The sequence below is a fragment of the Zootoca vivipara genome, chromosome 6 (genome assembly GCF_965207765.1).
Source record: "Zootoca vivipara chromosome 6, rZooViv2.hap1.1, whole genome shotgun sequence".
In the NCBI taxonomy this organism is placed as follows: domain Eukaryota; kingdom Metazoa; phylum Chordata; class Lepidosauria; order Squamata; family Lacertidae; genus Zootoca; species Zootoca vivipara.
Window position 1 is genome coordinate 16,931,127 of NC_142589.1, and position 12,314 is coordinate 16,943,440.

Consider the following 12,314-nt stretch of genomic DNA (forward strand, 5'->3'; position numbering starts at 1 on the left):
TTCACTCCCCGAAAAGTACTTGAACCAAGCGCCATTTTCGCGCGTGCACGGAGCGCTTCTGCACATGCGTGAACCATGCAGATCGCTTCTGTGCGTGCGTGCACCACGGAAGTAAACACTTCCAGGTCCACAGAGTACTTAAACCGAAAGTACTCAAACTGGAGCGTTCTCAAACCGAGGCATGACTGTAAATCAAATTAAAAATTAAATTAAGTTCTCTGGTCAATGTGAGATTTGAAGCCAATCTTGGGACCACAGACAGCAACACTTCACAATAAACAGATTCCTGGCATTCAGGATAAAGTAGTCTTCACAAAGAATACAACAAAGGGATCCTTTTTAGAAGTAATGTTAATATACTCTAACTAAATCCAGAGACAAATATCATAAGAGCATGTTCAGAGTGCTGTATTATTCAACACTAAAACTTTTCCAACTTACTTTTGATCTCAGTATAATGGAAAGTCTACTTCTACAACCAAATACGCAACTACTGCAAGAAAAATAAAAAAATTCTTTCAGTAGCACCTTAAAGACCAACTAAGTTTTTATTTTGGTATGAGCTTTCGTGTGCATGCACACTTCTTCAGATACAGTGAAATGGGAGTCCCCAGGCACTTATGTAGAGAAGGGGTGGGGAGGGGTGGGGATGGGGAGGGGGGATTACTCAGAAGGGTGGTGGAAATGGGTGATTGACTGACTGATAGCTGTTGATGACCGAAAACGACTGCAAATGGGGACTCCCATTTCACTGTATCTGAAGAAGTGTGCATGCACACGAAAGCTCATACCAAAATAAAAACTTAGTTGGTCTTTAAGGTGCTACTGAAAGAATTTTTTTATTTTACTTCGACCCAGACCAACACGGCTACCTACCTGTAACCAGAACTATGGTACTGCAAGAAAAATAAACCTGAATCATCAGTATTTTAAATTTCAAACTGATAATCTGCAGAGACTAAATAAATTCAAGAACATGGCTACCTGGTAAGCTTTTTCCCATTGACCTGCTACACTTTAAATAATCACATCTCTCAAAATATGTCAATGTGTCTCCCCCCAGATTTAACAACAACTGTCTCTTTCTCTTATGAAGCTCCAAAGATTTAGGGTGGAAAGGGGGTAAGGATTAGCAATCTGATAAATAATCTGACAGGTCAAATTAATTTTGTAAAACAGCAACCAAGTATTTGAAGAATTAAGAGAACAGAGATAAATGTACTGTAATCATAAATGTTAATTATTATAGAAGAATTATGCAAAACTGTTTATTTGCAGCTAACAATATTATGTGAATATTAATGTTATCTGACCCATATTTATGTGACTCAACAGTTTTTCTTGGTTTTTTTCCTGGAAGCCAGAGAAACAGGCTCAAACAATTACAAATTTCATTTGAAATTAAAGTAAACAGGCACCAGAAATGCTGCAAATACAGGGCAAAGGTTCTGAAAGGTGGTTATGGTTATATTGCAAAGCACGGAGTACAAGCAAGGACACACAATTACTGTCAAATAATACAAGAGTCAGTTGCCCCAACAGAGATTACCAACTGCCCAGTTTGGTGCTGTCTCTGTGGCATTTCCCCATTTGTGAATTGTTTTCCCTGGTGAGGTGTGACTGTCATTATTATTCAGGAAGAAGTTTAAAACATTCCCGTTTAATCAGGCATTTGATAGCTGAAGGAACCATTCCTGGCAACCTTGAAATTATTAGCTGTGAGGGTATGTGATTGTTTTTGAATGTTTATTTTACATTTTTATTTTAATTGTACTGTTTGTAGTTTCCTACAAATACAGGTTAATTTTGCTTAAATTACATTGCAGAGGTTTTCAGCTGTATCTGTATCCAGGCATAATACATTAAAGCTTTGTGATGCATACACATTCACACCTTACAAAAACATACCAACATAAATTTTCAATTATTGAACATAATATGATCTATATTTATCCATAAAGAATATGGAGAAGATGATGTGGGGCTACATTAGCCTGCTAGAGATGGACCTCATTTCCTTTTGGAACTGCATGCCTGCAGGCATGAGCATGCACCAATTTTTTAAAAAATTGACTGTGCTGAGTGCAAAACACACATGGGTAATCTAAGCAACAGCATGTCGCAATAGATGACTTCACAGAAGTAAAAGGAACACCATCTTCTTTTTAAAAACCAGCCATTGTATCTAAGGATCTACTCTTTGAAGTACCATAATCAATATGAAAAAGCTTTTAAGACTGCAAGTACTTCCCTAAAGAAAGAACCAGGAAGCAATACAACACTACAGAACTGCATAGAGGGATGGGTTTCACTCCACAGCAGAGCAGGTCAGCAACTAGGGATGAAGCAACAATCACCATAGAATGACAGAAAGCCAGCCACAATTGTCTATGTTAATAATAATAATAATTTTTATTGATACCCCACCCTCCCCGGCCAAAACCGGGCTCAAAGCGGCTAAAATCAAAAGCATAACACATAAAGGTCATGTTGCTGACCTTTCACACACCATGAAGAAGCAGGTAAAACGTCTCCAGATGTGGTAAGGTAATAATTTGTATTTATTTAATTGGCAATATCTAACCAGTTATTGAATGGTAACCAAATCCTAAGGACTTAGTATTCAACTATTGTTCAAGTTTTGGGGCAAAACACCATTAGAACCTAGAAATAGGCAATGACTTAGGCCAGGACAAGAAGATTAGACTCTTAACTCATTATGCAAATGACAGTTATTGTGCTTTCTCCCTCAGATACACATAGGCCCATGCATCATAAAATGGAGAAGGGAGAAACTAACAGAGCTTATACTATTGATTGATTTATCAGGCAATGCTAATGTTATTTCTATATAGGAGATGACTACAGGGTACCTCATTGGGTACTTTTCAATACAAAGGAATTAAATACTTGAAATTATTTTATTTCAACCACTTTTCTTTAAAAAAATGTATACTATATCAGGTGTTGGAGAACACAATGGAAATATGAACATAGTTCCCCTGATAATATAATTATGGATTGGCTTTTTCTTTATTTTTTTAAGAGAGAGACAAAAGCTCCTCTTTTACTGGCTGCTTAAACACAAGCAAAGTTACTAATGTGGGTCAGTTAAACATGTTCCTCCTACTTTCTGGGTAACAAGGAGACAACTGGAATAAAGAGCAATACCTTGTTACCGAATTAAGATTCGTCTTGGAAACTGTCGTCTTTGCACTTCTCTACAAATTCATGGTTTCAGCTTTGTCATATCTTTTTCTGGAGACAGAAGATTGAAGGATTTGGAGACAGTACTTACACCAGCAGCCATCTGCACAGCTGGCTGTTATCCAGATAACAGTGTAGCCTGGTTTACCAGATCAAACTGTGGGTATTGCAAAGCTTCTACATTCCCATTTACCGTACTTTGTTTTCCTCATTTTTTTTTAGTAATCTCCAACCCAATGTTATTGTACTAGTTTCTTGACGCTGCTTGTTTTAAATTCCTCTTATCCACTTTAGGCTCTGTTAGAAAAAAATATTGTTGCAGTTGTTGTTAACAATACAAATAAAAGTCAGTTCTTACAATTGTTCTTACAAGACAATTGGGAGAGGTCTATTAGTGACAGGACAGAAGCAATGAGCTAGTTTCCACCCTTCTGAAGAGCCAGTGTGGTGCAGTGATTATAGTGTTGTACCAGGACGTGGGAGAACAAGGCTCAAATCCCTGCTCACCCATGAAACTCACTGAGTCACCTTGGGCCAGTCGCCTAGCCTACCTTATAGGTATGCCAGCATGAGCACCTTGAAAGTGGGATATAAATGCAACAATAAAAATTTATTAAGACACAGCATCTGTTGCATCTGTAGGACAAGCAAATATATGTAGAATGTCAAGACAAATCCACCTTCAGTTGTATTTGAAAAATGGGGATTATCAGCATTTACACAACACTTTCAAGTGGTGAAAGCTCATCAAATAATAGAAGCCAGTATTATTATACAGTGGTGCCTCGACTTACGAATTTAATCCGTTCTGAAGGCACCTTCGTAAGTCGAAAAATCCGTATGTCGAAAAACGGCATTGGAAACGCGATTTCCCATAGGAATGCATTGAAAACGGAAAAATTCGCAAGTCGAAGCAACCCTACCTTAAAATTTGTACGTCGAAAAATCCCTATCTAAAACCGCCACAGTTTTTTTCCGGATGTCGATACATCCGTAAGCGCGTGGCCATTACCCCCATTCATAAGTCGAAATATTCGGTTGTTGAGTCATCCGTAAGTCGAGGTACCACTGTACATACAGTATATCATTCTTAAGACAGAGAAAGAAAGAATGCATGAACCCTAAAGGCCATGAAGTGAGTCTATAGCAGAGGCAAGATTTGAAACAGTAACTCCCTCCTTGTGGTGTTTTATTTCTTCTTCATATAAAACATGTTTGTCTTTCTTTTTTGCTCAAAATTTCACTTGTTTTAATCCATGCTTTTAAATACATAGCATGGCATTCATTCAGTGCAATTTCACCGCAACCAGAGTTTGTACACAAGGTAACATTTGACTGGTTGATAGATGAAACAAATTTTGCAGTATTACCCGACCATGCACCCCTAGCATAACATGCCACCATGGGTGTACCCAGGGGGGGCAGCTGCCCCCCCTAGAAGCAGAAAAGGGGAAGCGGCCGGGCAGCGCTGAGGGGCCAGCGGGGAGTCTCTCCTTCTTGCTCCTCAGGCCCCACGGTAGGACACGCTGCTGCTTCGCCCCAAGCAACGCCTCTGTGGGCGGGAAGCGGCGGCTTTGCCTCTCCCTCTGCCCAAGCTAGGCTCCCCCCAGCTGCTTTAGTGAGGGGCGGGGAGGCATTAGGGAACCGCAGGGGGAAGCGAGGGGACAGGCCTGGCCCAGCCTCGCCCGGGCACAGGTTTCCCGCAGGCGCAGCCGTTGGAGCTGAGGGCCGGAGCTCTCCTGCCGGAGTTGGGCTTCCTGGGCAGGGGGCAGACTGCTGTTTGGTCTCGCCCCACCGGCCCTCCTTCAAAGGTGAGGAAGAGGGGGGCGGCTACTGCTCCTGCTGCTCGCTTGACATGCAGCCCATGGCTCAGCTCGGCTCGGACGGCTGCCGGGGGAGGCGGACCCCGCTCTTGCCGCCGCGACACACAAAAGGCTGGAGAGCAAGCAAGCAAGAGGGGAGAGCTCCGTCTGCGTGGCCCGAGCATGGCAGGAGCCGAGAGCAGTCCGGCAGAGAAGATACCGGCAGCCAGATGTCCCGTCCCGTCCCCTGTGAGGGCGCCTCTGCTTCTGTCCGCCGGCTGCCACCGCCCTTGAGCGAGAGCAGCAGCAGCAGCCAATGCGGGGAGCCGCGTCTCTTTCGCTCGACATCCCAGCAGAAAAGGAGCGGGGTGGAGGCACAGGCGGCTCTGTATGCCCCCTTGATGCGCCCCCTGCTGGGTGGGCGGCCTGGCGCACCACAGAAGTCAGGCCAATAGGAAGGATGGCACTGTCTCCCGTCCTCTCCAGCCGAGCAGGGTAGCCGCCGCCAGCCCCAGAAGCACAAGGTGGCCGCTGCAGCCGCCGCCGCGGTGTTGGCAGGCCCGCTGGCCCTGTAGCCCCGCCCACATTTCCAATTCGTGGCCCCTCCCCTCCCGTGCCTTGAACCCCCCCTGAAAGAGCATGGCTCCCTCCCCCTAGTTTTGATCCTGGGCACGCCCCTGCATGCCATGCCACCCTCTTTGCTATATGCCATTAGGCTGATGATGAGACCCCCCCCCCCGCAAGGATCTCACTTGTAAAAATGACATTGCCAAAGATGGGGAAAGAAGCAGTGAAGAAATAGGATACATTTTGGAGGAATAAATTAATTATTTGCTTGGCAAAAGGTTAGGCTTCAGAATGCAAATTTCTGTATGAAAATTGGGGAAATCCCTACTTTTAAATAATACAGTGACTTGCTTTCCCTGAAGAAAGCTCTCTCAAGGTACAAAATAGAATAAGCAAAGTTCTAATTTAAAAGTGCCTGCAGCACTTGAAATCCCAAGAAGCTGTTCTGGTTCTCCAGAGCTAGGCCTGTAATTTTAACATTGCTCTTAGAAGAATATGTTTTCTCTAAATATGGAAGTTGGGGTGGCAACGTAAGAGCTATTTTCTCATTTTCCATGATTCCAAAGCAAGTTAAAAGAAATGAAGGGCATAGATACACACTATATCTGTATCTATAAATATCCCATCTGTCAGTGCCTCTGTCTGGAATAGAGTAGGAACCTAATGTGCCGGGTTCCTCTGTTTGTGGTCACCATTAATACTTTATTCCTGACACTCTCCCCACCTGTTTCTTCTCCATTCTGCCTCAACCAGTTCCTGGTTACTATTTTTGCTAAGACTACTGCCTTGTATTTACTTAGTGCCAAGTGTTCTAGGTACTTTATAGAAGAAAACTGTAACACAAGACACAGTTAAAAGAGTTTCAGTCTATTCACACAGACAGAATAGGAAACAAACGGCCTAATAGCAAGAACAGGGCAAGTGAAGCGATAAGAAGAACATAGGAGAAAACCTGCTGGATGAGACCAAAGGCCTATCTATCTAGTCTAGCATCCTGTTTCCTACAGTGGTCAACCAAATTCCTATGGGAAGACAGCAAGCAGGACATGGCCATGTTAGCACTCTCCTCATCATATTCCCATTGTTCAAAGACATACTGCTTTGCCTCTGATCCTAGAGGCAGCATACAGCCATCAAATACATCCTCCAGGAATTAATCTCATTCTTTTTAAAAACATCTTAGTTGGCATCTATCACACAATTTGTGGTAGCACATGCCATAGGTTTAACTATGTGCTGTGTGAAGCCTCTTCTTTTGCCTGTCTTGAATCTCCCAACATCTAGCTTCATTGGATGACCCAGGTTCCAGTATTATGAGGAAGAAGAACCTCTCTCTATCTACTTTTTCCACATCATGCATAGCTTTATAAGCCTCTGTCATGGTCCCCCTTACTCAACTTTTTTCTCATCTAAAGAGCCCCAAACTGTGTAACCTGTCCTCAAAGGACAACCACTTCAGTTCCTACCAGGCCAAACACAGCTCATCAGTGATATGGTATGTGATGCTGGGTGACTTTTCCCCATGAGTAACACCAATGTTGGTTTGGATTTCTAGCCAGTCATTATTTATGGTTGCCACCAATCCCCTCTCCATGTAGCCTGGTATGCAGAATACTGTACTCAGGAAACAGGCAGGACCTTCTCTCATCTGTAGAGGATACCATGTGTGCTGTTTACTAAGAGCTCACACTTGGGTTAGTAAACTTATGGAAGTCTGTGCAGAAAATCACAGTTACTTGCTTCTAAACCTAAATGAAAGAGGCTATCCTAAGTGTTCATTAGCCCACATTAAATGACTATCTGAACAAGTCCTGAGATTGTTGAAGCATTGACACGAACTTTGTACTGAAACATAGTGATTTCCCCAGATTAGGTCTAGCAAAATAGAAAGGGGGAAACAGAAACCACAGTTGAAGTTGAAGTCTCCATAATGTTATTTATAGGATCAATCAGTGACAGGGATGAACACAAAGTCTTCTTTGGAAGCTCTGGCAGAGAACAGCATTAAAAGCTGTTAAGAGGGTGGAGGATGGATTACAGTAAAGCATGTACCTTAATAATAAGAATGTGAACAAGTACGTAGCAGCAGCAAAAAGAATAAAGGCAAAACTCTAGGTAAGGGATGTCCAACAGGTCGACCACGATCTACCGGTTGACCACGAGACCCTGATTACCCCCCCCCCAAAAAAGAAGCTCAACAACTTTGGGCAATCTAATGGGTAGATCACTGCCAGTTTTTTTTACAGTGGGAGTATATTGCAGTCTCTTGGAAGTTGGATGTGCCTGCTCTAGATTTTCCTACCAGGATATATGGAGTGTGACATGGTAAGGTGAGGTGGGGTACCTGTGCCCCTCCAGATATTGCTGGCCTACAGTTCCCATCATTTGACTATTGACCATACTGTCCGAGGCAGATGGAAGAGTCTATTAACATCTCTGCAGTAAGTTGCTGGTCCAAAAATATGGCCACCAACGCTGACCATGAGTTGTATCCAACTAAATTCTACTCAGGGTAGCAACTGAAAGCAACAAACCTATGTTAGATAAAGGTAAAGGGGCCCCTGACCATCAGGTCCAGTCGTGTCCGACTCTGGGGTTGCGGCGCTCATCTCGCTCTATAGGCCGAGGGAGCCGGCGTTTGTCCGCAGACAGCTTCCGGGTCATGTGGCCAGCATGACAAAGCTGCTTCTGGCGAACCAGAGCAGCGCACGGAAACGCCGTTTACCTTCCCGCCGGACCGGTCCCTATTTATCTACTTGAACTTTGATGTGCTTTGGAACTGCTAGGTTGGCAGGAGCTGGGACCGAGCAACGGGCGCTCACCCCGTTGCAGGGATTCGAACCGCCGACCTTCTGATCAGCAAGCCCTAGACTCTGTGCTTTAATCCACAGCGCCACAGCTGCATTCACCATTTTTTAAAAAACGGGAAGATCTTAGTGTCATTTAGTTGTATCCATAGTCTCTTTCCACACCAGAGTTTTCTTTGCCATCTTTAAGGCTTACTTCGTTTTATTATGTCAGGAAGATACTTTATCAAATGCACAGAGGGTGAAGGGGGCACACACACTTTATATTTATCATTTCCACAACTATAGCATTTAGAAACTAAGGGAATACTTTTATCTTTCTGAGAACCTTTTGTGTGTTTATCTGTATTTTGTTTCTGTAAGTACTGTTTACCATATGGATTTTACAATCTGATCAGCAAGCCCTAGACTCTGTGGTTTAACCCACAGCGCCACCTGGGTCCCATATGTTAGTTATGCCATAATTAATGATTTCAACGGCTTAACTCTGAGTAGGACTGGCATTGGCCACAACCCTATATGTGACCACTCTTCCAATGCTCAGCATAAAGAGACAGACACCTTTCCAGAGTCTCTGCATTTCAATGAACTCAGAGTCACTTGAGCTGGGAGCATCAGTTTTCCTTTTCCAAGTCTTTCACAAAACTTAAAAGAGAATTTGGGGGATGATCTCTTGCTGCTTTTGTCAATCTTCAAACCATAGTACAAAGTGAGAGGCAAAACCCCAACCCTGCTGTGAATACTTCAAAGGAGGCTCAACAATGGCCACAAACCATGGCAGGATAGCAAGCAAATGCAGAATTTGTGGTCCTCACCACTCACAATGGAAGGCCAAGATCCTTGAGTGCACACTGACAAGAGAAAACTCTGAACTGTGTTCACTATAACTGCTGCATTACAGCCATGTAACTTTAAAGACCTCTACTGCCCTTCTCTAATTTAATCTGTGCATCTCAAATATGCTTGACAGGATGCTATTACGTTAAAAGAATTTCTAAACACAGTGATGCCGACAAAGGTAAAACAAAAAACAAAACAGGTTTCTATGTCATCTCTCAGCCCAGAAGGGCACAGCATATGGAATTTAAAGAGCAAAATATGTCCTAATTCCACATACAGTATGTAATAGTGTTAAGACATGCTTGTAAACAACTACCGTATATTCCGACGTATAAGACGACTGGGCATATAAGACGACCCCCAACTTTTCCAGTTAAAATATAGAGTTTGGGATATACTCGCCATATAAGAAGCACGACCCGGCGTATAAGACGGCCCCTGAATTTTGAGAAGATTTTCCTGGGTTAAAAAGTAGTCTTGTACGCAGGAATATACAGTACTTGCAAATGTGCCACACAAAGTAGCTTAACAAAAGCTGGCTCTTCCAGACCTAAAGCAAAACCTTTTTTAAAATTCACCCGGCTTTTCTGAGGTTTAATTTACTACAATCTTGTTTCGTTATAAATGTTTGTTAAAACCTGTAAATCACTTTAGGAGGTTGTATTTATTTATTATATATTATATATGAAAAGCTGTATTGTTTTAGTTACTAACTAAACTCATTAGACAGCTAATAGAAAATGTCCTCTGGGTGTCATGGGGGGGGGTTAAAACATCCAAATGTTTCAAATAAATAAATATTCCAACTGCTGACAGCAGTCAAGTGAGGGAGAACATTCCAAAGAGAGGCTGCTCTCTGACCAGAGGGAGAACGTCTCACAGTAAATGGTTATACCTAGGATTATTAAATTTTTCTTAGTAGGAATGTGACAACACAACAATACATTTCATGTTCAATACATGTTGATTGCCATTTCAAAGTAAGTTCATTGATAGTTGTGAGGTTCAACATCTCTTCACTTATGGAGTATTCTCCATATTCTCCTCTGGAAAAATATGTCTGGTTTCAATAGCTTTTACCTTCACTTTGTAACTGAATACTAATAAAAACGAAGGCATTTTCTGAAGAGTTATTATAGAACTATGAAGATATTTTTCAACCTACAGAATGGTTGTCTTTGCACAAAGAAGTACTTTTTAATTACTTTGCTTTTTCTGATCATGTTGAAAGGCCCTGCTGCGTACATTCCAGTTCTCCAAATTACTAGTTTGTGCCAAGTGTTCCAACACGAGCGATTTGATGAAGCAGCTGCAAGTTAGAAGGGCACCATGGGTATTAACATGTAGGCGAGAACTCCAAATGCCCAATTTTGATTCAGATTTCACTTGCAAGCAAAATCCAGTTGAAAAAGATTTTATTCGTTTAACTTATCTAAGCTAGTTAGAGGTAATAAAACTCGCAAAACACCAGTCATCCTCCACAGTGACCAGATTTGAACACCACAGTTAAGTTAAATTAAGCTAAACTATGCCTTCCTCAGATTGTGCAAACATGCAAGCTCCCAGAGAGGAACTTAACATAATTTTGCTCCTCCCCCATCATCTTTTTCACTTCTGCACCACACTGAGCTAAGCCAGGTTTGGCCTAGCATGCTGTGGTTAAGCTCTCATTTCACTAACCGTGACATAAAGTCAAAGTTGATTCTTGGCTATAACACATGGATAGTGAGAGAAGAGCTTAACTAGGAGTCTGGTTTTAGACAGCATGGTAAGCCAAACTCTGACTTAGCTCAGTGCAGCAAAAGGACCAGGGAGCAAAGTGGCTGCCAGTAAGCCATTGTTCGCTTTGTGCGTTCTGTGAACTAGACTACTACAATGAGTTGCAGTTTTTAAAAATACTGGTTATAAAGATAGCCTTGGCAGTGGTTGTCTATTGTCACCGGGATGATGGGGTTCCCTCTGGCTATCACTGGCTAATATCTTAGGGAAGGATGGATCAAAGTTGTAATGGCAAAGCCAGCAACCCAAGGCAAGTACCGTAAGAGCAGTTTGAAAAACAAGGAGAAATAGTCCAAACTTGGAGAAATAGTCCAAACTACTGATTCATTTGGGCTTGCACAGCACTCCCTATATTGGGTACATGAAGCAGGCTTCCCTTTCAGCCTTTCACGGGTTAAGTTTAACCCCCTTTTGGCAAGTGAGAGAATGTACATTTAAAGGCAGCTTGCTGCACATGCCTTCACAGAAAGCTATGAGTTTGAAAGATTAAGTGTCATTTTGGAGAAGAGAAGAATACATAGCAGCTCTGCACCCATTAAGAAAGCACAGAAAACTGTACAGTGCCTTCTGTAGCTACAGGTATTGCTGCAGACAGAAAGCAGATAGATAGGGCAAAGGTTAGTCGGGCCAATCATCACTTTCTACATAAAATATTTGCCTTCTATTATTTTATCTATTATGTTAAAAATAGAAACTACAGATCAGGAAAGATAAGTCTAACAAGCAGATGGCTAATGCTTTAATTTCAAGATTTTGTACACAGCATGAGTGCAACTCAGTTACCTAAACCAATGCTGCATGAAGTACTTGTCCCTGTGTCAAGCATTCCACACAGTACCTGCCACTCTCCACTTGAAACTGGAAAGATACAGCTAGATAAAATATATCCAGTCTTGCTAACCCCCACACACCCACATGTCACAGTGTAAAAGACGCAGACAGTCCTGTACTTTTCTGCACTTTTCAGAATATCAAAAAGAGATATGACATATCAAAACAGTACCTGCAAAAGCCACTTAAGCAGATATGTTTGTCAATGCATGCTGCACTGGAACACACACCTGTGATGTGTCACATAAGCATACTGTGAACATCAGCTAAACTGCCACCAGTCTAAAAATGTGGAACATCTTCTTGGCATCCTGAGAAATTGCCACATTAAGATAGTTTCATTATTTCACTGAGACCAATGAGGAACAGCAGCCATTTTGAAAGAGGACAGTTAATGGGAACCCCAAGTATGTGTACAGTGCAATTTTACAACTACTGAACAGAAAGTACAGTATGTTGAACGGAGGAACACTGAACAAAT

General features: G+C 42.3%; 1 protein-coding gene across 14 annotated transcripts in view; it reads right to left on the reverse strand.

Moving 5' to 3' along the window:
* The window catches only part of GNB1 (G protein subunit beta 1), a 74,045-nt gene that overhangs the window by 32,190 nt on the left and 29,541 nt on the right, over positions 1-12,314 (reverse strand). The window contains exon 1 of one of the 14 annotated variants that reach the window (XM_088671648.1): positions 3,172-3,504. The exons of the other annotated variants lie outside the window; for them this stretch is intronic. The gene's annotated coding sequence lies outside the window, so the exon portion shown is untranslated. Of the gene's footprint in view, positions 1-3,171; positions 3,505-12,314 lie in introns of those variants that run through there. 14 annotated transcript variants of the gene reach the window in all.